This window comes from Chiloscyllium plagiosum, unplaced genomic scaffold (genome assembly GCF_037043375.1).
Source record: "Chiloscyllium plagiosum isolate Xiang-an unplaced genomic scaffold, Cpla_swu_hap1 HiC_scaffold_18, whole genome shotgun sequence".
NCBI lineage: Eukaryota > Metazoa > Chordata > Chondrichthyes > Orectolobiformes > Hemiscylliidae > Chiloscyllium > Chiloscyllium plagiosum.
Window position 1 is genome coordinate 10,328,436 of NW_028270156.1, and position 24,739 is coordinate 10,353,174.

The window sequence follows — 24,739 nt, forward strand, 5'->3', positions numbered from 1 at the left end:
TGTAGGTTAGGTGCATTGGCCAAGCTAATTTACACACAGGGATGTGTAGATTAGGTGCATTGGTCATGGTCAATTCCCCACAGAGATGTGTAGGTTAGGTGCATTGGCCATGGTGAATTACCCACAGTGATGTGTATGTTTGGTGCATTGGCCATGGTCAAATCCCCTCAGGGATGTGTAGGTTAAGGTGAATTGGGCATGCTCAATTACAAACAGGGATGTGTAGGTTAGGTGCATCGGCCATGCTCAATTCTCCACAGGAATGTGTAGGTTAGGTGCATTGGCCATGCTCAATTACCCACAGGGATGTGTAGGTTAGGTGCATTGGCCAGGCTAAATTCCCCACAAGGATGTGTAGGATAGGTGCATTGGCCATGCTCAATTCCCCACAGGGATGTGTAGTTAGAGGTGCATTGGCCATGCTAAATTTTCCTCAGGGATATGCAGGTTAGGTGCATTAGCCATGCTCAATTCCCCACAGGGATGTGCAGGTTAAGGTGTATTTGACATGCTATTTTCCCCACAGGGCTGTGTAGGTTAGGTACATTGGCCGTGCTAAATTCCCTAAAGGGATGCGCAGATTAGGTGCATTGGCCATACTCAATTCCCCACAGGGATGTGTAGGTTAGGTACATTGGCCATGGTGAATTCCCCACAGGGATGTGTAGGTTAGTTGCATTGGCCATGGTCAATTATCCACAGGGATGTGTAGGTTAGGTACATTGGCCATGGTCAATTACCCACAGGGATGGGCAGGTTAGGTGCATTGGCCATGCTCAGTTACCCACAGGGATGTGTAGGCTAGGTGCATTGGTCATGCCAGATTACGCACTGGAATGTGCAGGTTAAGGTGCATTGGCAATGCTAAATTACCCTCAGGGATGTGTAGGTTAGGTAATTGGCCATGCTCAATTACCCACAGGGATGTGTAGGTTCGGTGCATTGGCCATGATAAATTCCCCACAAGGATGTGTAGGTTCGGTGCATTGGCCAGGCTAAATTATCCACAGGGATGTGTAGGTTAGGTGCATTGGCCATGCTCAATTACCCACAGGGATGTGTAGTTAGAGGTGCATTGGCCATACTAAATTATCCTCACGGATATGCATGTTAGGTGCTTTGGCCATGCTCAGTTCCCCACATTGATGTGTAGGTTAAGGTGCATTGGCCATGGTGAATTACCCACAGTGATGTATAGGTTAGGTGCAATTGACATGCTATTTTCCCCACAGCGATGTGTTGGTTAGGTGCATTGTCCATGCTCAATTCCACAAAGGGATTTGTCGGTTAGTTGCATTGACCGTGCTAAATTCCCCAAAGGAATGCGTAGATTAGGTGCATTGGCCAAGCTCAATTTCCCACGGGGATGTGTAGGTTAGGTGCATCGCCCAGTCTAAATTCCCCACAGGTTTGTGTAGGTAAGCTGCATTGGCAATGATCAATTCCCCACAGGGATGTGTAGTTTAGCTGCATTGGCCATGCTCGATTCCCGACAGGGATGTGTAAGTTAGCTGCATTGGCAATGGTCAATTCTCCACAGGGATGTGTAGTTTAGCTGCATTGGCCATGCTCAATTCCCCACAGGGATGTTTAGGCTAAGGTGCACTGGCCATGCTAAATTCCCCACTGGGATGTGTAGGTTGGGTGCATTTGGAATGCTCAATTACCCACTGGGATGTGTAGGTTAGGTGCATTGGCCATGCTCAATTACCCACTGGGATGTGCAGGTTAGGTGCATTGGCCATGCTCAATTACCCACAGGGATGTGTAAGTTATGTGCATTGGCCATGCTCGATTACCAACAGGGATGTGTAGGTTGAGATGCATTGGCCAGACTCAATTCCCCACAGGGATATGTAGGTTAGCTGCTTTGGCCATGCTCAATTCCCCTCTGGAATGTGTAGGTTAAGGTGCATTGGCCATGCTCAATTCCCCACACGGATGTGTAGGTTAGGCGCATTGGTCATGGTCAGTTCCCCACTGGGATATGTAGGTTAGGTGCATTGCCTATGCTATATTACCCGCAGGGATATATAGGTTAAAGTACATTGGCCAAGCTCAATTCCCCACAGGATGTGTAGGTTAAGTGCATTGGCCATGGTCAATTACCCACAGGGATGTGCAGGTTAAGGTGCATTTGACATGCTAAATTACTCACAGGGATGTGTCGGTTAGGTGCATTGGCCATGCTAAATTACTCACAGGGATGTGTAGGTTAGGTGCATTGGCCGTGCTAAATTTCCCAAAGGGATGCGTAGATTAGGTGCATTGGTCAAGCTCAATTTCCCACAGGGATGTGTAGGTTAGGTGCATTGGTCATGCTAAATTACCCACAGGAATGTGTAGCTTAGGTGCATTGGACATGCTCAATTCCCCACAGGGATGTGTACGTTAGGTGCATCACCCAGTCTAAATTCCCCACAGGTTTGTGTAGGTTAGCTACATTGGCAATGGTCAATTCCCCACAGGGATGTGTAGTTTAGCTGCACTTGCCATGCTCAATTCCCCACAGGGATGTTTAGGCTAAGGTGCACTGGCCATGCTAAATTCCCCACTGGGATGTGTAGGTTGGGTGCATTGGGAATGCTCAATTACCCACAGGGATGTGCAGGTTAGGTGCATTGGCCATGCTAAATTCACCAAAGGATTGTGTAGGTTAGGTGCATTGGCCATATTCAATTACCCACAGGAAGGTATAGGTTATGTGCATTGGTCATGCTCAATTTCCCACAGGGATGTGTAGGTTATGTGCATTGGTCATGCTCGATTACCCACAGGGATGTAGGTTCGGTGCATTGGCCATGCTAAATTACCCACAGGAATGTGTAGGTTAAGATGCATTGGCCATGCTAAATTACACACAGTGATGTGTAGGTTAAGATACATTGGTCAGACCCAATTACCCACAGGGATATTTAGGGTAAGGTGCATTGGCCATGCTCAATTCCCCACAGGGATGTGCAGGTTAAGGTGCATTTGACATGCTAAATTACCCACAGGGATGTGTCGGTTAGTTGCATTGGCCATGCTAAATTACCCACAGGGATGTGTAGGTTAGGTGCATTGGCCGTGCTAAATTCCCCAAAGGGATGCGTAGATTACGTGCATTGGTCAAGCTCAATTTCCCACAGGGATGTGTAGGTTAGGTGCATTGGTCATGCTCAATTACCCACAGGGATGTAGGTTCGGTGCATTGGTCATGGTCAGTTCCCCACTGGGATATGTAGGTTAGGTGCATTCCCTATGCTATATTACCCACAGGGATGTGTAGGTTAGGTGAATGGGCCATGATCAATTCCCCACAGGGATGTGCAGGTTAGGTGCATTGGCCATGCTCAATTACCCACAGGGATGTGTCGGTTAGGTGCATTGGCTGTAGTCAATTCCCCTCTGGGATGTGTAGGTTAGTTGCAATGGCCATGCTAAATTACCCACAGGGATGTGTAGGTTAGGTGCATTGGCCGTGCTAAATTCCCCAAAGGGATGCGTAGGTTAGGTGCATTGGCCATGCTAAATTACCCACAGGGATGTGTAGGTTAGGTGCATTGGCCGTGCTAAATTTCCCACAGGGATGTGTAGGTTAGTTGCATTGGCCATGCTAAATTACCCACAGGGATGTTTAGGTTAGGTGCAATGGCCATGGTCCATTCCCCACAGGGATGTGTAGGTTAGGTGCATTGGCCATGGTCGATTACCCACAGGGATGCCTAGGTTAGTTGCATTGGCCAGGCTAAATTACCCACAGGGATGTGTAGGTTAGGTGCATTGGCCATGCTAAATTCCCCAAAGGGATGCGTAGGTTAGGTGCATTGGCCAAGCTCAATTTCCCACAGGGATGTGAAGGTTAGGTGCATTGGCCATGATCAATTCCCCACAGGGATGTGTAGGTTAGGTGCATCACCCAGTCTAAATTCCCCACAGGTTTGTGTAGGTTAGCTGCATTGGCAACGGTTAATTCCCCACAGGGATGTGTAGTTTAGCTGCACTTGCCATGCTCAATTCCCCACAGGGATGTTTAGGCTAAGGTGCACTGGCCATGCTATATTCCCCACTGGGATGTGTAGGTTGGGTGCATTGTGAAAGCTCAATTACCCACTGGGATGTGCAGGTTAGGTGCATTGGCCATGCTCAATTCCCCACAGGGATGTGTAAGTTAGGTGCAGTGGCCTTGCTAAATTCCCCACAGGGATGTGTAGGTTAGGTGCATTGGCCTTGCTAAATTACCCACAGGGATGTGTAGGTTAAGGTGTATTGGCCCGGCTCAATTACCCACAGGGATGTTTAGGTTATGTGCATTGGCCATGTTGAATTACCCACAGTGATATGTAGGCTAGGTGCATTGGCCATGGCCAATTACCCACAGGGAGGTGTAGGTTAAGTGCATTGGCCATGATCAATTCCCTACAGGGCTATGTAGGTTAGGTGCATTGGCCATGGTGAATTACCCACAGTGATATGTAGGCTAGGTGCATTGGCCATGGTCAATTACCCAAAGGGAGGTGTAGGTTAGGTGCATTGGCCATGCTAAATTCGCAACAGGTTTATGTAGGTTAAGTGCATTGGCCATGGTCAATTACCCACAGGGATGTGTAGGTTCGGTGAATGGGCCATGATCAATTCCCCACAGGGATGTGCAGGTTAGGTGCATTGGTCATGCTCAATTACCCACAGGGATGTGTCGGTTAGGTGCATTGGCTGTAGTCAATTCCCCTCTGGGATGTGTAGGTTAGTTGCAATGGCCATGCTAAATTACCCACAGGGATGTGTAGGTTAGGTGCATTGGCCGTGCTAAATTCCCCAAAGGGATGCGTAGGTTAGGTGCATTGGCCATGCTAAATTACCCACAGGGATGTGTAGGTTAGGTGCATTGGCCATGCTAAATTACCCACAGGGATGTTTAGGTTAGGTGCAATGGCCATGGTCCATTCCCCACAGGGATGTGTAGGTTAGGTGCATTGGCCATGGTCGATTACCCACAGGGATGCCTAGGTTAGTTGCATTGGCCAGGCTAAATTACCCACAGGGATGTGTAGGTTAGGTGCATTGGCCATGCTAAATTCCCCAAAGGGATGCGTAGGTTAGGTGCATTGGCCAAGCTCAATTTCCCACAGGGATGTGAAGGTTAGGTGCATTGGCCATGATCAATTCCCCACAGGGATGTGTAGGTTAGGTGCATCACCCAGTCTAAATTCCCCACAGGTTTGTGTAGGTTAGCTGCATTGGCAACGGTTAATTCCCCACAGGGATGTGTAGTTTAGCTGCACTTGCCATGCTCAATTCCCCACAGGGATGTTTAGGCTAAGGTGCACTGGCCATGCTAAATTCCCCACTGGGATGTGTAGGTTGGGTGCATTGTGAAAGCTCAATTACCCACTGGGATGTGCAGGTTAGGTGCATTGGCCATGCTCAATTCCCCACAGGGATGTGTAAGTTAGGTGCAGTGGCCTTGCTAAATTCCCCACAGGGATGTGTAGGTTAGGTGCATTGGCCTTGCTAAATTACCCACAGGGATGTGTAGGTTAAGGTGTATTGGCCCGGCTCAATTACCCACAGGGATGTTTAGGTTATGTGCATTAGCCATGTTGAATTACCCACAGTGATATGTAGGCTAGGTGCATTGGCCATGGCCAATTACCCACAGGGAGGTGTAGGTTAAGTGCATTGGCCATGATCAATTCCCTACAGGGCTGTGTAGGTTAGGTGCATTGGCCATGGTGAATTACCCACAGTGATATGTAGGCTAGGTGCATTGGCCATGGTCAATTACCCAAAGGGAGGTGTAGGTTAGGTGCATTGGCCATGCTAAATTCGCAACAGGTTTATGTAGGTTAAGTGCATTGGCCATGGTCAATTACCCACAGGGAGGTGTAGGTTAGGTGCATTGGCCATGCTAAATTCGCAACAGGTTTATGTCGGTTAGGTGCATTGGCCATGGTCAATCACCCACAGGAATGTGTAGTATAGCTGCATTGGCCGTGCTCAATTCCCCACAGAGATGTGTAGGTTAGTTGCATTGTCCATGGTACATTGGCCATGGTGAATTACCCACAGTGATGTGTAGGTTAGGTGCATTTGCCATGCTAAAGTCCCCACAGGTTTGTGTAGGTTAGGTGCATTGGCCAAGCTAATTTACACACAGGGATGTGTAGATTAGGTGCATTGGCCATGGTGAAATACCCACAGTGATGTGTATGTTTGGTGCATTGGCCATGGTCAAATCCCCTCAGGGATGTGTAGGTTAAGGGGAATTGGGCATGCTCAATTACAAACAGGGAGGTGTAGATGAGGTGCATTGGCCATGCTAAATTCCTCACAGGGATGTGTAGTTTAGGTGCATTTGACATGCTCCATTCCCCACAGAGATGTGTAAGTTAGGTGCATTGACCATGCTCAATTCTCCACAGGGATGGGTAGGTTAGGTGCATTGGCCATGCTCAATTAGCCACAGGGATGTGTAGCTTAGGTGAATTGACAGTCTAAATTACCCACAGGGATGTGTAGGTTAGGTGCATTGGCCATGCTCAATTCCCCACAGGGATGTGTAGGTTAGGTGCATTGGCTGTGCTAAATTCCCCAAAGGGATGTGTAGATTAGGTGCATTGGTCAAGCTCAATTTCCCACAGGGATGTGTAGGTTAGGTGCATTGGACATGCTCAATTCCCCACAGGTTTGTGTTGGTTAGCTGCATTGGCAATGGTCAATTCCCCACAGGGATGTTTAAGTTAAGGTACACTCGCCAAGCTAAATTCCTCACTGGGATGTGTAGGTTGGGTGCAAAGAGAATGCTTAAGTACACACTGGGAAGTGCAGGTTAGGTACATTGGTCATGCTACATTCACCACAGGGATGTGTAGGTTAGGTGCATTGGCCATGCTCAATTACACACAGGGATGTATAGGTTAAGGTGCATTGGCCAGGTTCAATTACCCACAGGGGTATGTAGATTAAGATGCATTGGCCAAGCTCAATTCCCCACAGGGATGTGTAGGTTAGCTGCATTGGCCATGCACAATTGCCCACAGGAATGTGTAGTTAGAGGTGCATTGGCCATGCTAAATTCCCCACAGGGATGTGTAGGTTAGGTGCATTGGCCATGCTCAATTCCCCACAGGGATGTGTAGGTTAGGTGCATTGGCCATGGTCAATTCCCCACAGGGACGTGTAGATTAGGTGCATTGGCCAAGCTAAATTACCCGCTGGGATGTGTAGTTTAGGTGCATTGGCCATGCTAAATTCTCCTCAGAGATATGCAGGTTAGGTGCATTGGCCATGATCAATTCCCTACAGGGCTGTGTAGGTTAGGTGCATTGGCCATGGGAATTCCCTACAATGACCTGTAGGTTAGGTGCATTCGCCATGATCAATTACCCACAGGGATGTGTAGGTCAGGTGCATTGGCCGTGCTAAATTCCCCAAAGGGATGCGTAGATTAGGTGCATTGGTCATGCTAAATTACCCACAGGGATGTGTCGCTTAGGTGCATTGGACATGCTCAATTCCCCACAGGTTTGTGTAGGTTAGCTGCATTGGCAATGGTCAATTCAACACGGGGATGTTTAGGTTAAGGTACACTCGCCATGCTAAATTCCTCACTGGGATGTGTAGGTTGGGTGCATTGAGAATGCTCAAGTACACACTGGGAAGTGCAGGCTAGGTACATTGGCCATGCCACATTCACCACAGGGATGTGTAGGTTAGGTGCATTGGCCATGCCACATTCACCACAGGGATGTGTAGGTTAGGTGCATTGGCCATGCTCAATTACACACAGGGATGTATAGGTTAAGGTGCATTGGCCATGCTCAATTACCCACAGGGATATGTAGATTAAGGTGCATTGGCCAAGCTCAATTCCCCACAGGGATGCGTAGGTTAGCTGCATTGGACATGCACAATTGCCCACAGGAATGTGTAGTTCGAGGTGCATTGGCCATGCTAAATTACCCACAAGGATGTGTAGGTTAGGTGCATTGGCCAGGCTAATTTCCCCCACCAGGATGTGTAGGTTAGGTGCATTGGCCATGCTAAATTATCCACAGGGATGTGTAGGTTAGGTGCATTGGCCAGGCTAATTTCCCCCACCAGGATGTGTAGGTTAGGTGCATTGGCCATGCTAAATTATCCACAGGGATGTGTAGGTTAGGTGCATTGGCCATGCTAAATTATCCACAGGGATGTGTAGGTTAGGTGCATTGGCCATGGTCAATTCCCCACAGGGATGTGTAGGTTAGGTGCATTGGCCATGCTAAATTATCCACAGGGATGTGTAGGTTAGGTGCATTGGCCATGCTCAATTCCCCACAGGGATGTGTAGGTTAGGTGCATTGGCCATGGTCAATTCCCCACAGGGATGTGTAGGTTAGGTGCATTGGCCATGCTCAATTACCCACAGGAATGTGTAGTTAGAGGTGCATTGGCCATGCCAAATTACCCACTAAAATGTGCAGGTTAAGGTGCATTGGCCATGCTCAATTCCCCACAGAATGTGTAGGTTAGGTGCATTGGCCATGCTCAATTCCCCACAGGGATGTGTAGTTTGAGGTGCATTGGCCATGCTATAGTCCCCACAGGGATGTGTAGGTCATGTCCATTGGCCATGCTCAATTACCCACAGGGATGTGTAGGTTAGTTGTATTGGCCATGATAAATTACTCACAGGGATGTGTAGGTTAAGGTGTATTGGCCATGCTCAATTACCCATAGGGATGTGTAGTTTAAGGTGTATTGGCCATGCTCACTTACCCACATGGATGTGTAGGTTAAGGTGCGTTGGCCATGCGCTGTTCCCCACAGCGATGTGCAGGTTAAGATGCATTGGCCATGCTCAATTCCCCACAGGGATGTGGAGGTCATGTGCATTGGCCATGTTCAACTACCCACAGGGATGTGTAGGTTAGTTGCATTGGCCATGATAAATTACTCACAGGGATGTGTAGGTTAAGGTGCATTGGCCATGCTCAATTACCCACAGGGATGTGAAGGTTAGTTGCATTGGCCATGATAAATTACTCACAGGGATGTGTAGGTTAAGGTGCATTGGCCGTGCTAAATTACCCACAGGGATGTGTAGGTTACGGTGCATTGGACATGCTCAATTACCCCCAGGGATGGGCAGGTTAGGTGCATTGGCCATGCTCTATTCCCCACAGGGATGTGCAGGTTAGGTGCATTGGCCATGCTCAATTACCCACAGGAATGTGTAGGTTACGGTGCATTGGCCATGCTCAATTACCCACAGGGATGTGTAGGTTACGGTGCATTGGACATGCTCAATTACCCCCAGGGATGGGCAGGTTAGGTGCATTGGCCATGCTCTATTCCCCACAGGGATGTGCAGGTTAGGTGCATTGGCTATGCTCAATTCCCCACAGGGATGTGTAGGTTAGGTGCATTAGTCAGGTAAATATAGGTTAGGTGAATGTGTTTGGGTTGGTTACTCTTCGGAAAGTTAGTGTGGACGTTTTGGTCCTCAGGGCCTGTTTCCACATTGTAGGAATTCTGATTCTAATTCTAACTGAGCACATTGTTGTTAGGTTTGCAGATGATACAAGAAAGATAGATGGACAGGGAGCGTGGTGAACTGGGGAGGTGTGAAAGATTTGGACATGTTAGGTCAGTTGGCAAAGAAATAGCAGATGGAAAGCAATGTGGGAAAGTTTGCAGTTATACACTTTGGTGGGAAGAAGAAAAAGACTATTTTCTAAATGGGGAAATGCTTTGGAAATCTGAAGTACAAAGGGATTTGGGAGTTAGAAAGGATAATGCAATGTTGACGTTCTTTTATAGAGGGTGAATAAATATGAGCAGAGATGTACTGCTGAGGCTGTATAAGACTCTAGTCATACCATATTTCAATACTATGAACAATTTTGTGCTCCATATTTGGGGAAGGATGTCCTGGCCTTGAGAGGATTCAGAGAAGGTTTACAAGAATGATCCCAGGGATAAAGGCCTTGTCATATGAGGAGAAGTTGAGAGTTCTGGTTCTGGTCTTGATGGAGTTGAAAAGGATGAATGGAAATATTATTGAAACTTACAGAATACTGAGAGGCCCGGATAGAATGGATGTGGAGATGTTTCCACTAGAAGGAGAGACTAGGACCTGAGGATGCAGCCTCTGAGTGTAGGGACAGCTCTTTTGAACTGAGATGAGCAGGATTTTCTTCTGGCAGAAGATGGTGAACCTGTGGAAGTCATTGCCGCAGAGGGCTGTGGAAGTCAAGTCATTGCATGTATTTAAAGTTATAAATCACACAACCCCAAGTTATATCCAACAGGTTTATTTGGAAGTACTAGCTTTCGGAACACTGCTCCTTCATCAGTTGGTTGTGGAGTATAAGAATTTATAAATTCTGTGTCTTATGATCTTACGCTCCACAACCACCTGAAGCGCTCTAAAAGTTAATGCTTCCAAATAAACCTGTTGGATTATAACCTGGTGTTCTGTGAATTGTAACTTTGTCCATCCCAGTCCAACTCTGGCTCCTCCACAGGATGTATTTATGAAAGAGATAGATTTATTCTTGATTAAAAGCAGATCAAGGGTTATAGAGAGTATGCAGAAGAACAGAATTGAGAAAGTGATCAGCCACAGTTGAGTGCTGGACATAGCTTGATGGGCTGAACAGCCTGCTCCTATATCTTATAGTCTTATGGTTTATGAAAGGCATCATTTTGACAGGTACAGCCTAACATGAAACAAAAAAACAAACTGAGACTGGCAAGCCAGAGCTGACCAAGAGGAATTAATTACAGTTCTTACAGCTAAAGGGATCAAAGGGTATGGGAGAAAGCAGGAGCAGGGGATTGAGTTGAGTAATCAATCATTCTCTTATTCAACTGCAGAGCAGGGCCAAAGGCCCAAGTGGCCTACCAATCCAATTTTCTCTATGTCCATATTTCTAACAGCCCGATTATCCACCAGAAGTCAGTTTAATCCATCTGAATGGAATCTCTTTTTTTTTTGTTGCCAAACTCTTTAGGTTTGAGTTATAAAAATAGACTGGATAGGCTGGGAATTTTTTTCACTGGAGCATAGGAGGTTGAGCGGTAACCTTATAGAAGTTTATAAAATCATGATGGGCAGAGATAAGGTGAATAGCAAAAGACTATTCCTAAGGAAGGGCAGTTCAAAAACTAGAGGGCATGTTTTTAAGGTGAGACGAGAAAGATTTAAAAGAGACCTGAGGGGCAAGTTTTTCACACAGAGGGTAGTTCATGTGAGGAATGAACTGCCAGAGGAAGAGATGGTGGCAGGTACAGTTATAGTGTTTAAAAGACATTTAAATAGTATGTAAATGGGAAAGATTCGGAGGGATATGGGCCAAATACAGGCAGGTGGGACTAGTCTAGTTTGGGAACATGGTTGGCATGGACTTGTCATAGAGTCATAGAAATGTACAGCACAGAAACAGACCCTTTGGTCCAACCCATCCATGCTGACCAGATAACCCAAATTAATCTAGCCCCATTTGTCAGCATTTGGTCCATATCCCTCCAAACTCTTCCTATTCATGCACCCATCCAGGTGACTTTTACATGTTGTAACCGTACCAGCCTCTGCCACTCTCTCTCTGGCAGATCATTCCCCACACAACACCCTTTGCATGAAAAGGTTGCCCTTTAAGTCGCTTTTATATCTCTTCCCTCTCACTTTAAGCCTTTGCCCTTTAGTTCTAGTTTCCCCCCAGGGAACAGACCTTGTCTATTCACCCTATCCATGCTCCTCATGATTTTATAAACCTCTATAAAGTCACCCCTCAGCTTCCAAAGCTCCAGGGAAAACAGCCCCAGCATATTCAGCTTCTCCTTTTAGCTCAAACTCTCCAACCCTGGCAACATTCTTGTGAATCTTTTCTGAACTTTTTCAAGTTTCACCACATCCTTCCGATAGGAGGGAGACCAGAATTGTGTGCAATATTCCAAAAGTGGCCTATCCAATGTCCTGTACAGACGCAACATGACCTCCCAACTCCTATACTCAATGCACTGACCAATAAAGGAAAGCATATCAAAAAACTTTTTTCACTATCCTGTCAACCTGCGACTCTACTTTCAAGGAACTATGAACCTGCACTCCAAGGTCTCCTTCTTCAGCAACACACCCTCAGACCTTCCCATTAAGTGCATAAGTCCTGCCTTGATTTGCCTTTCCAAAATGCAGCATTTATCTAAATTAAGGTCTATCTGCTACGCCTCAGCCCATTGGCCAATCTGATCAAGATCGTGTTTTAGTCTGAGGTAACCTCCTTCACTATTCACGATGCTTCCAATTTTGGTGTCTTCTACAAACTTACTAACTGCCAGACTTGCCAATTTTAAGGGCATTTAAATGGTCATTGGATAGGCATATGGACAAGAATGGAATAGTGTAGGTTAGATGGGCTTCAGATTGGTTCCACATGTTGGTGCAACATCGAGGGCCGAAGGACCTGTACTGCACTGTGATGTTCTAAATTCTATGTTCTATACCTCCAATGTTCACATCCAAATCATTTATATAAATGACAAAAAGCAATGGACCCAGCACTGATCCTTGTGGCACACCATTGGTCACAGGCCTCCAGTCTGATAGGCATCCCTCCACCAGCACCCACTGTCTTCAAACTTTGGGTCAGTACTGCATCTAAATAGAAGGGTCTGTTTCCATGCTGTATGTCTTTATGACTTTTTTTATTCGCTTACAGGATATGGGCATTGCTTGCTGGCCAGCATTTATTGCCCATTCCATGTTGACTTTGATAGTGTGGTGGTGAGTTGACTTCTTGAACTGCTGAAGGTAGAATTAGTATGAAATCTGAATCTGGTAGATGTTGACAATTCGAAATGAAGGAGGAAAAAGCCAGAAATCATCGTCAGGTGGGACACTGGCTGCGGAGAGAGGAACCAAATCAACTTTGGCAATAATAAGAAGAAGAAGCTGGAGAACATCGGTATGTGAGAAGATATGTAGCACAGGAGGAAGTGGGCGAGCAGTGGGGGAAGGAATGAATAATGGTTTGTGCTCGCCCGGAGGTGCAGGACTGATTGAAAGGAGGTGTTAGTGGGGACAATAAAGAAGCAAAGAGGATGTGTAAATGGGGAAAGCAAAAGCAGAGTAGCAGAGGGGGAGGAAATATAGTAAATCTGGCTAAATGGAGGAAACTCCTGTGGCGCAAGAACATGGCATGACGAAGGGAATTAAAGCCCAGCAGAACATTCCATTCTCAGAATCATTGGGAATCCAACCATTTTCTCTCTTGGTGTTCTAATCCCTCAATATTAGCATCATCTGTTGGAGAGTAAATGGGAATGACAGTTAAGATTATTAAACCAAAGAATCTAAATTCCCTTTTATTGCTCCTTTATAGATTCAGGACGTCTTGTGTACAATAGTAGCATCCCTACCCCTGGACTAGTTTGATTCCAACTTAGGCCTTGTTGGTCATGGAAGGTGCATTCGTAATGTGGCCAAACAAATCAATTGTTGGCCTACAGACCCTTCCAATACACCAAATGGCAGGTGGAGAATAGCAGTGAGTCTCCTGGTCTACATTCTGCAATGTGGCAAACCACTGCAATACTTTGATCAAAAGCATGGGTCACTTCATTGGAAGCCCTTCCAAAGTCCATCTTCGGAAATGAGAGTAGGAGAAAAGGCAGATGGATGGATCCCTTGTAAAACTGGAAAACTGGTCATGGAACCATGGAAATGACACAGCACAGATTTTGTTGGATGCCAGAATTGGCTTCGAAAATTGGATTGTATTCACATAACACAGAGAAACCTAATGCAGAGTTGAATAAGTCATGTTCAAAAAGTTTAAAGAGTAATAGTGAAAGGTAATTTCCAATCGTCAATGGTTCAGCACCAATCAATAACGTATTTCAGTTAAAGTATAACAGTGGTGACTGGGTGTCTTCCAAAGATTTATAAGGATATGGATGAGTTATCATGGTTATAGCTGAAGTTTTCTTTTGTGAGGCAATTCCATTGTCAATTGAAGGGGATAAATATAAATGGCAAAGTAGATAAAAGGGATTTGGTTAAAAAAACCTGATGTTGATCAGTACAATAGTCTGCCTGATATCCTTTTACAGTGACAGATCTTTGTGAACAATTCAATGACATTTTTGTCAGATGGTACATTCTAATGTGATTTGCACTTTCAATTAGTGTTTGGTTAAAACGGGAGAAAAATATTTATTGAAGCTTGTTACTATTCTGATGTCATAGGAGCTGGATATATTTAAGTGCATAGTAACTTCAGTCTTGTCAATGAAATCCCATGGTACTCATCAGGCAACTTAATTTGGGTCTTGTGTTTTTTGTTTTTCATTCACTTGTGGAACAAAGGCACTGTTGGCTGGACTAGCATTTATTGTCCATTCCTAGTTGCCCTTGAGAAGGGGATGCTGAATTGCCTTCTTGAACCACCACCGTACATACCCCATAGGTAGACCCACAATGCTCTTAGGGAGGGAAGTCTAGGAATTTGAATCAGCAAAGGTGAAGGAATGGCGATATATTTCCAAGTCAGAATAATAAGTTGCTTCGAGGGGAACTTACAGGTGGTAGTATTCCCATGTGTCTGCTGCTCTTGTCATTCTAAATGGAAGTGGTCATGAATTTGGAAGGTGTTGTTTAAGGATCTTTGGTGAAATCTACAGTGCATCTTGTAGATAGTACATACTGCTGTTACTAACCCTGGGTGGCAGAGAGAGTGGATTCTTGTGGATTTTGTGCCAATCAAGTAGCTGCTTTGTCTTGGATAGTGTAAGGCTCTTTGAATGTTATTAGAACTGCCCCCAACCAGGCAAGCCTTGTAGATAGTAGACATTCTTTGGGGAGTTAGGAGGTGGGTAACTCATTGGAATATTCCTACCATCTGACCTGAACTTGTAGCCAATATGTGTATGTTGTGAGTTCAGTTGAAATTCTGGTCACTGGTAAACCCAGGAATGTTGATAGTGAGTCATTCAGTAATGGTAACACCATTGAATGCCAAGGAGCAGTGTTTAGATTGTCTCTTCTTGGCAATTGTCATTGCATGGCACAAATGTTACCTGCCACCTGTCAGCTCAAGTTTGGATATTGTCCAGATCTTCTTGCATATGAACATGAACTGCTTCAGTATCTAAGCAATCACAAATGGTGCTGAATAATGTGCAATCATCAACGAACACTCCCATTTCTGACCTTATGATTGAGGGAAGGTCATTGATGAAGCAGCAGAAGATAGTTGGGCCAAGGCCATGACTCTGAAGAACTCCTGCAGAGATGTCATGCAGCTGAGATGACTGACCTCCCATAACCACAGTCATCTTCCTTTTTTCCAGATATGACTGCAACCAACAGAATGTTTGTCCCCTGATTTCCATTGATTCCAGTTTTGCTCAGGTGCCTTGATGTCAAAGACTGCCACTGCCACCTCCTCTTTGGAATTCAGCTCTTTTGTCCATGTTTGGATCGAGGCTGTAATGAGGTCATGAGCTGAGTGGCCCTGGCAGAACACAAACTGGCTGTGACTGAACAGGTTATTGCTGAGCAGGAGCTGCTTGATAGCACTGTTGATCACACCTTCCATCACTTTACTGATGATCGAGAATAGACTGATGAGGTTGCAATTGACCGTGGTTGGATTTGATTGCTTTTTGTGTACTCGACACACCCGAACAATTTTCCACATTGTTGGGTTAGTGCCTGTGTTGTAACCATACTGGAAGAATTTGGCTAAGAGAGCAGTACGTTCTGGAGCACAGGTCTCCAGTACTATTGCCAGAATGTTGTCAGGGCCCATAGCCTTTGCACTATCCAGTATCTCCAACCATATGTACATTTGACTGGTTATCACACACCAGTGGCAGAAACCAGAGAGGATTTTGAGAATAAGTAAAGGAGAAGAAAAGGCTCCAATAAGCAATGTCACCTAAAAACACTGTGCACATCCCAACGCGTTAGGATTTGTGCTCTGGCTTATACATACCGTGCACTCAACTCAGAATTTCACGCAAGAACAGCTAAAATTAAAGGGAATATTGTCAAAGAGCCAACACATTAGAAGTTGAAAAATGAGAACTAGAAACTAGATAAATGCTTCATTAAATTTTTAAAAATGTATAAAATTGGTCAATGTAATGAGAAAGTTAATAGAAACCATTTATCTATCCAGCAAGTTCATTAACATTAGTGCACTTCTTTTCTTATTTGTGTTAACTGAACCAGATGTGGTGGTTTCTGCAAATATCCATTAGTTCATATATCTTTGCCATCCAAATCCAGGAAGTCCTTATTTTAAAAGACTCAGAAATGGATTGCAATTATCTTCGGCAGTTTAGTTTGGATTTTCATTGACTTTATCTCATGGAGATTATGCATTAATTAGAGCTTTTCCCAACTTGAGAGCTTTCATTCACAGCATGTTTTTCAAGTAAATTTGATGTCAATTGTAGTCATTGTGTTGCTGCACTTAGTTTATAATTTCAATCTGGACAGTAATTAAATGTCAACAGAGTGGCAGGATTTAATGGTTTTAGTTTGAACTCATCTAGTCCCACATTTCTATTGATTTCAATACTATTTAGAATATTTGGCTAAATAAATTCTTTTTTCTGGCACTTGGTGACGTTTCTATAATGAGCTGTGAGAATCTATGACCAACAAAGAAACACAATTAATTTTACTTTATGTCTAAAACAAATGTCCCCTGCCAGCGAGATAGGAAGTTCTCTTTTCAGACTGTGGAGTAGAGGAACAGAGTTGGTCCAATATTGATTGAGTTATCACAATGATAAATAAAGAATATTTTTATTACATTTGGGTGTTGCCAAAAGCATTTTTATACATAAATATTGTTCCATTGCACTTTCCCAGCTCAATCTCTCCATCATTTGTAAAGATTCCACAATTATCTCTGGCAATGTTGTTCAATATAAATAGCTTTAGGTTATTTATATTTTGAATTTTGCTAAAACAAAGACATTTTTTCAAAACATTTCATCTATGCTCCTCACAATATTTGAAAGAAAAAAAGTAAAGGGAGAACGACATTTTATAATGTATGACAAGAGAATTCTGATTGGTTGGCAAGCGAACTCTAATTGGTCAAGATGCTACCATAGAGAATGAACATGTTAAATGATGACTAACAGTTAACAATTTTCTGCAAACTAAAGGAATATGTTTAAACTTCGTTATAAACGGGGAACTCTGGGAACCTATTCTTCATCATGAATTTCTCCATGGCAATTTCTCAGCCAACCAGAGTTGACTGACCATCCAATCAGCACTCTTTCCTTCTGCAAAATTCATTGTTGCAATAAAGTTTGTCATTCTTGCATTTCTCCTGATGAACTCACGATGAAAGATCTGATTTTGCTCGTTTTCCTGATGAAGGGCTTATGCCTGAAATGTGGATTCTCCTGCTCCTTGGATGCTGCCTGACCTGCTGCGCTTTTCCAGCAACACACTCTCGACAGTTAATTGTCAAGCTTTGTTTACATTTAAATCAGGTAGCTTGGCTGAGTTGTCAAAGTATCTTCCTGAGCATTGAACTAGAGAAACAACCAATCAGTCACGTTCAATGTCTTGTTCTGAGGAAGGGTCACCAGACTTGAAATTTTAACTTTGATTTTTTGTTCACAGATGCTGCCAAACCTGCTGAGCTTATCCAGCAACCTTTGTTTTTGTTTCTGATTGACAGAATCCGCAGTTCTTTCGATTTTTGTTCAATATCTTATGTCTATTGGTGATTGGAATGTCAATAAGGTAGTAAATCTGGGACTCATGATCTATAGACACAATTTCAAATCACAAATTTCAGCAGAAAATTGAAAACCTTAAACAAAATTTCGACAGTTAGATGTGATTCTGTGATTGGGATGAACTAGTTGATCAACCCTCAACACACTGATGTTTGCAATAACAACATATTTAAGATAGAAAGTTGAGCTCATAGCATGGCTTTCTAGAAGCAACATATGGCGATGTAGTTGTAATGTCACTGGATGAGTAGACTAGAGACCTAAGGTGATGCTTTGGACAATATTGGTTCAAACTCCACCATGGTACCAGATGGAATTTAACAATTCAACTCATTAATGTGGAATAAAAAGACTAGTTTCAGCACCAGTGCCATGAAGCTAGTGTTAATTGTTTCCTACCTTAAAGGAGATGATTCCCTCATCTCCTTTAAGGTAGGAAACCTACCATCTTCAACTGGTCTGGCCTACATGCGATTCTAAACCCACAGCAGTGTAGTTAACTCTTAACTGCTCTCTGAGGGGCCCAGGAAAGCATTCATCTTATTTAGTGATAGGTAATAAGTGCGGCCTTCCACTGATACTCATATCCCATGAAGAAATAAAGGATGATGAGAAAGTGTTGGTGTTGGACTAGGATGGGAAAAGTGAAAAATCACACAACACCAGATTATAACCTGGACTATAACCTGGTGTTGTGTGAGAAATAAAGGATAATATTCAAATTCAGTGACAAACTTTCTGCAAACTAAAGGAATACGTTTAAACCTCTTTATAAACAGGGAGCTCTGGGAACCTATTGTTCACCCTGAATTTCCCCATGGCAATTCTCAGCTAATCAGAGTTGACTGACCATTCAATCAGCACTCTTTCCTTCTGCAAAATTAATTGTTGGGATAAAGTTTGATATTCTTGCATTTCTCTTGATGAGCACAAGAGGAAAAGGATTGATTTTGCTCTTTTTCCCAAGGTTTAAAGCTAGTTAAGTAAATTAAGAGCTTTCTGTACGAGGGTCTCCCACACCGTGGCACGTATGTTTTTTTTGAGGTAAACCTTCAGGCCTTCTTTGCAGATGACACCAAAATTGGAGGTTTAGTGGACAGCGAAGAGGGTTGCGTCAGATTACAACAGGATCTTAACCAGATGGGCCAATGGACTGAGAAGTGGCAGATGGAGTTTAATTCAGATAAATGCGAGATGCTGCATTTTGGGAAAGCAAATCTTAGCAGGACTTATACACTTAATGGTAAGGCTCCTAGGGAGTGTTGATGAACAATGAGACCTTGGAGTGCAGGTTCATAGCTTCTTGAAAGTGAAGTCACAGGTAAATAGGATAGTGAAGAAGGCGTTTGGTATGTTTTCCTTTATTGGTCAGAGTATTGAGTACAGGAGCTGGAAGGTCATGTTGCGGCTGTACAGGACATTGATTAGGCTACTCTTGGAGTATTGCATGCAATTCTGGTTTCCTTCCAATCGGAAAGATGTTGTGAAACGTGAAAGGATTCGGAAAAGATTTACAAGGATGTTGCCAGGGTTGGAAGATTTGAGCTATAGGGAGAGGCTGAACAGGCTGGGGCTGTTTTCCCTGGATCGTCGGAGGCTGAGGGGTGACCTCATCGAGGTTTACAAAATTATGAGGGAGCATGGATAGGGTAAATAGGCAAAATCTTTTCTCTGGGGTCAGGGAGTCCAGAACTAGAGGGAATAGGTTTAGGGTGAGAGGGGAAATATATAAAAGAGACCTACGGGGCAACTTTTTCATGCAGAGGGTGGTACATGTATGGAATGGGCTGCCAGAGGAAGTGGTGGAGGCTGGTACAATTACAACATTTAAGAGGTATTTGGATGGGTATATGAATAGGAAGGGTTTGGAGGGATGTGGGCTGGGTGCTGGCAGGTGGGACTAGATTGGGTTGGGATATCTGGTCGGTATGGACAGATTGGACCGAAGGGTCTGTACATCTCTATGACTCTATGACTCTATGCTTCCTCTGTCCTTCTCTTGTTCAAGTGCCTTCCTTGAGCTGGGTGAACACGATTTGCATTGGCACTCAAACTTCTCATGTCCTGACCACGTGGGCTTCCAGCGGTGTTGGTTTTGGGTGATGATGATCTCAATGCTGGCGCTGTTAGCTGTTTCAAGGACACTGATGTTAGTATGTCTGTTCTCTAATGTGGGGATCCCACCACAATCAGCACTGATGGTCATTCTTAAGGGTCTTGAAATGGCATCTATACTTAGTCCAGGTTTTGGAGTCATATAGAAGAGTCAGAAGGATGACAGCCTCATACAAAAGGATCTTGTTATCAGCACGGATATCACTGTCATTGAAGTGTGTCATCCACAGGCATTCCAAGACAGTGCTCACAGATTGGATACAATGTTGAATCTTTACATCAATGTCAGTCTTAGATGAAAGGTAGCTTTTCAGATAGGAGAAATGTTTCACATTTGGGAGAATTGTTCAGCTTGATGGAGGGTTAAACTGGAACTTGACCTGGGATGCCTTGGTGAAGGATTTGAGTCTTCTTGAGGCTGAGATTGAGGTTGAGGCTGAGATTAATCCTTCGGTGTATTTCCGTGAAGGCATAAAGCAAAGCTTGGAGATCCTTTTCTGAGAGAGCAGAGATATGATTGTCTTCATATATTGAAATTCCACAAACAAGGTGGGTAGTGTTTTCTTCTTGGATTACAATTGGTTGAAGGTGAAAAGTTTTCTGTCTATCCTATAGACATTGTCCGTAACACTGAGAAGCTGACAAATGAAGAATGGTGACGATGAAGACAAGAAAGGAATGAGTGCAAAAAAACAACATATTCATTCTAAGATGAGATCTCAGACTCACTTATACAACCTGGGGTTCTAACATTACCATGGCATTTGCATATACAATAGTTGACTGGCTAACTAACAGAGTGTTAAGAATGATTAGCTATTTTTAATATATCTTCGAGAGAAAGTGAGGGCTGCAGATGCTGGAGATCAGAGCTGAAAAAGTGTTTTCTGGAAAAGCGCAGCAGGTCAGGCAGCATCCAAGGAACAGGAGAATCGACGTTTCGGGCACAAGCCCTTCTTCAGGAATGAGGAAAGTGTGTCCAGCAGGCTAAGATAAAAGGTAGGGAGGAGGGACTTGGGGGAGGGGCTTTGGAAATGCGATAGGTGGAGGGAGGTCAAGGTGAGGGTGATAGGCCGGAGTGGGGTGGGGGCGGACAGGTCAGGAAGATGATTGCAGGTTAGGAAGGCGGTGCTGAGTTCGAGGGATTTGACTGAGACAAGGTGGGGGGAGGGGAAATGAGGAAACTGGAGAAATCCGAGTTCATCTCTTGTGGTTGGAGGGTTCCCAGGCAGAAGATGAGGCGCTCTTCCTCCAACCGTCGTGTTGCCATAGTCTGGCGATGGAGGAGTCCAAGGACCTGCATGTCCTTGGTGGAGTGGGAGGGGGAGTTAAAGTGTTGGGCTACGGGGTGGTTGGGTTGGTTGGTCCGGATGTCCCAGAGGTGTTCTCTGAAACGTTCCGCAAGTAGGCGGCCTGTCTCCCCAATATAGAGGAGGCAACATCGGGTGCAGCGGATGCAATAGATGATGTGTGTGGAGGTGCAGGTGAATTTGTGGCGGATATGGAAGTGTCCCTTGGGGCCTTGGAGGGAAGAGAGGGGGGAGGTGTGGGCGCAAGTTTTGCAATTCTTGCGGTTGCAGGGGAAGGTGCCGGGAGTGGAGGTTGGGTTGGTGGGGGGTGTGGACCTGACGAGGGAGTCATGGAGGGAGTGGTCTTTTCGGAACGCTGATAGGGGAGGGGAGGGAAATATATCACTGGTGGTGGGGTCCGTTTGGAGGTGGCGGAAATGGCAGCGGATGATACGTTGTACATGGAGGTTGGTGGGGTGGTAGGTGAGGACCAGTGGGGTTCTGTCCTGGTGGTGGTTGGAGGGGCGAGGCTCAAGGGCGGAGGAGAGGGAAGTGGAAGAGATGCATTGGAGGGCATCGTCGACTACATCTGGTGGGAAATTGCGGTCCTTGAAGAAAGAGGCCATCTGGATTGTACAGTTTTGGAACTGGTCCTCCTGGGAGCAGATGTGGCGGAGACAAAGGAATTGGGAATATGGGATGGCGTTTTTACAGGGGGCAGGGTGGGAGGAGGTGTAGTCTAGGTAGCTGTGGGAGTCGGTCGGTTTATAGTAAATGTCCGTGTCGATTCGGTCGCCCGAGATAGAAATGGAAAGGTCTAGGAAGGGGAGGGAGGAGTCTGAGACTGTCCAGGTGAATTTGAGGTCGGGGTGGAAGGTGTTGGTAAAGTGGATCAACTGTTCAACCTCCTCGTGGGAGCACGAGGCAGCGCCGATACAGTCATCGATGTAGCGGAGGAAAAGGTGGGGGGTGGTGCCAGTGGAGCTGCGGAAAATGGACTGTTCCACATATCCTACGAAGAGGCAGGCATAGCTGGGGCCCATGCGGGTGCCCATGGCTACTCCTTTCGTTTGGAGGAAGTGGAAGGATTGGAAAGAGAAGTTGTTCATGGTGAGGACCAGTTCAGTCAGTCGAAGGAGGGTGTCAGTAGAAGGGTACTGGTTGGTATGGCGGGAAAGGAAGAAGCGGAGGGCTTTGAGTCCTTCGTGATGGGGGATGGAGGTGTACAGGGACTGGATGAAGATAAGGCGTTGGGGACCGGGGAAGCGAAAATCATGGAGGAGGTAGAGGGCATGGGTGGTGTCCCGAACGTAGGTGGGGAGTTCTTGGACTAAGGGGGACAGGACCGTGTCGAGGTATGCAGAGATGAGTTCGGTGGGGCAGGAGCAGGCTGAGACACTGGGTCGGCCGGGGCAGTCAGGTTTGTGGATTTTGGGCAGGAGGTAGAAACGGGCGGTGCGGGGTTGTGGGACTATGAGGTTGGAGGCGGTGGATGGGAGGTCCCCTGAGGTGATGAGGTTATGGATGGTCTGGGAGATGATGGTTTGGTGGTGGGGGGTGGGGTCATGGTCAAGGGGACGGTAGGAGGAGGTATCTGCGAGCTGGCGTTTAGTCTCCGTGGTGTAAAGGTCGGTGCGCCAAACTACTACCGCACCTCCCTTGTCTGCTGGTTTGATAGTGAGGTTGGGGTTGGAACGGAGGGAGTGGAGGGCTGCACGTTCCGAGGGTGAGAGGTTGGAGTGGGTGGGAGGGATGGAGAAGTTGAGGCGGTTAATGTCGCGGCGGCAGTTGGCTATGAAGAGATCGAGGACGGGTAAGAGGCCAGCACGGGGTGTCCAGGTGGATGGGGTGTATTTGAGGCATGAGAAGGGGTCGTCAGAGGGTGGGCGAGAGTCCTGGTTGAAGAAGTAGGCGCGGAGCCGAAGGCGGCGGAAGAATTGTTCGATGTCACGCCGCATATTTTTAATATATGAACCATTATCCAAATCAAGAAAAACACTTCTACTTATTGGGCACATTGTTACATTAACCAAAAAGCAAATATCAAAAGGGGAAATCTAAAACTGACTAACTTTTTTATTTGCAAAATAAACAAAATTGCCAAAAAAATCAAAGAACTACACCCCAGGGCAGTGTGACAATAACCAAATGTTCAAGAAAAGTCAGATGGAGGGAAAATCAAAAGGCACTAAAGCCAAAAATGTGTTGAAGGAGGAGATGATGCACCCTCATGCTCCCTGCACCCAGCTATCTTGGCAAGTTTTGAGATTATTGCGAGATACTGTCTGCTCCCTCCCCAAGTACACCCTGCTGCAGATTTGGCAGAGGAAGAGGGGAAGTCAGGAGATTGATACCTCCCTCCATGGCCTACTGCCATAGACCTCTTGAAGGTTGCTATAGCCAGGCCCAGGAACAGGCCAGTGACCAGTTTCACTCGACCCAAAACGTTAACTCTGATTCCTCCCCACAGATGCAGCCAGACCTGCTGAGCTTTTCCAGCAATTTCTATTTTTGTTTCTGATTTACAGCATCGGCAGTTCTTTTGGTTTCCATGAGGAAGGTTTTGTGACTTGTCGAATCCTCTTCATGCTGGGTCCCCAGAGATTAGCAGTATGAGTTTGAAATGCCAACAAAAAGACAATAAAATGTTGTTTTTTTAAAAAAGAGAAAGGGGTGCAACCTCCCACGACCAGTATAAATATGCTGAACAGACTCTAGGTAAAGAAGATGAAGACATTAGATGTGGAAATGTGTTGCTGGAAAAGCGCAGCAGGTCAGGCAGCATCTAGGGAACAGGATTCCCTGTTCCCTAGATGCTGCCTGACCTGCTGCGCTTTTCCAGCAACACATTTCCATCTCTGATCTCCAGCATCTGCAGACCTCACTTTCTCCTCAAAGATGAAGACATTGTAAGGGTACTTTCTCATTACTGGGAAATGGAGATGACTGGTGATGAGTTTAACCATGCCTCAGGTGAGGGGAAACGTAGAGGAGAGTCCTTCATGGTAGCCTCAGTTGGGATAGGAACTGAACTCACACTGTCTACATTGCAAAAAGGCCAATCGAGATGGTATATCACTGCAAAACAGTTTGCGTGGAAATTCACGGACCACCGTAATCTACGATTATACAGGATTGCTGCATACAGCACTTTCCACTTCATGGCTCAGTATCTGGCTGGTTCTTTTACTTAAAAGAAAGAACTCACCACTACTTTAACAAACCATCAAACATCAATGCATTACCTCTTTCTAAAGTTGAGCTGAATCATCAGACTCAACATGGAGAAAGTGAGGACTGCAGATGCTGGAGATCACGGTCGTATGTGTGGCGCTGGGAAAGCACAGCAGGTCAGGCAGCGTCCGAGGAGCAGGAGAATCAACGTTTCGAGCATAAGCCCTTCCTGAAGAGCTTAAGCCCGAAACATCGATTCTCCTGCTCGTCAGATGCTGCCTGACCTTCTGTGCTTTTCCAGCACCACACTCTTGACCAGACTCAACATGCCAAATGTGCTGTCTCTCTGTGGACCTGCTGAGTTCCTTCAGCAATGTCTGTTCCTGTTCCTCTCTAAAATTGACTGGCTCTGAAGTGAA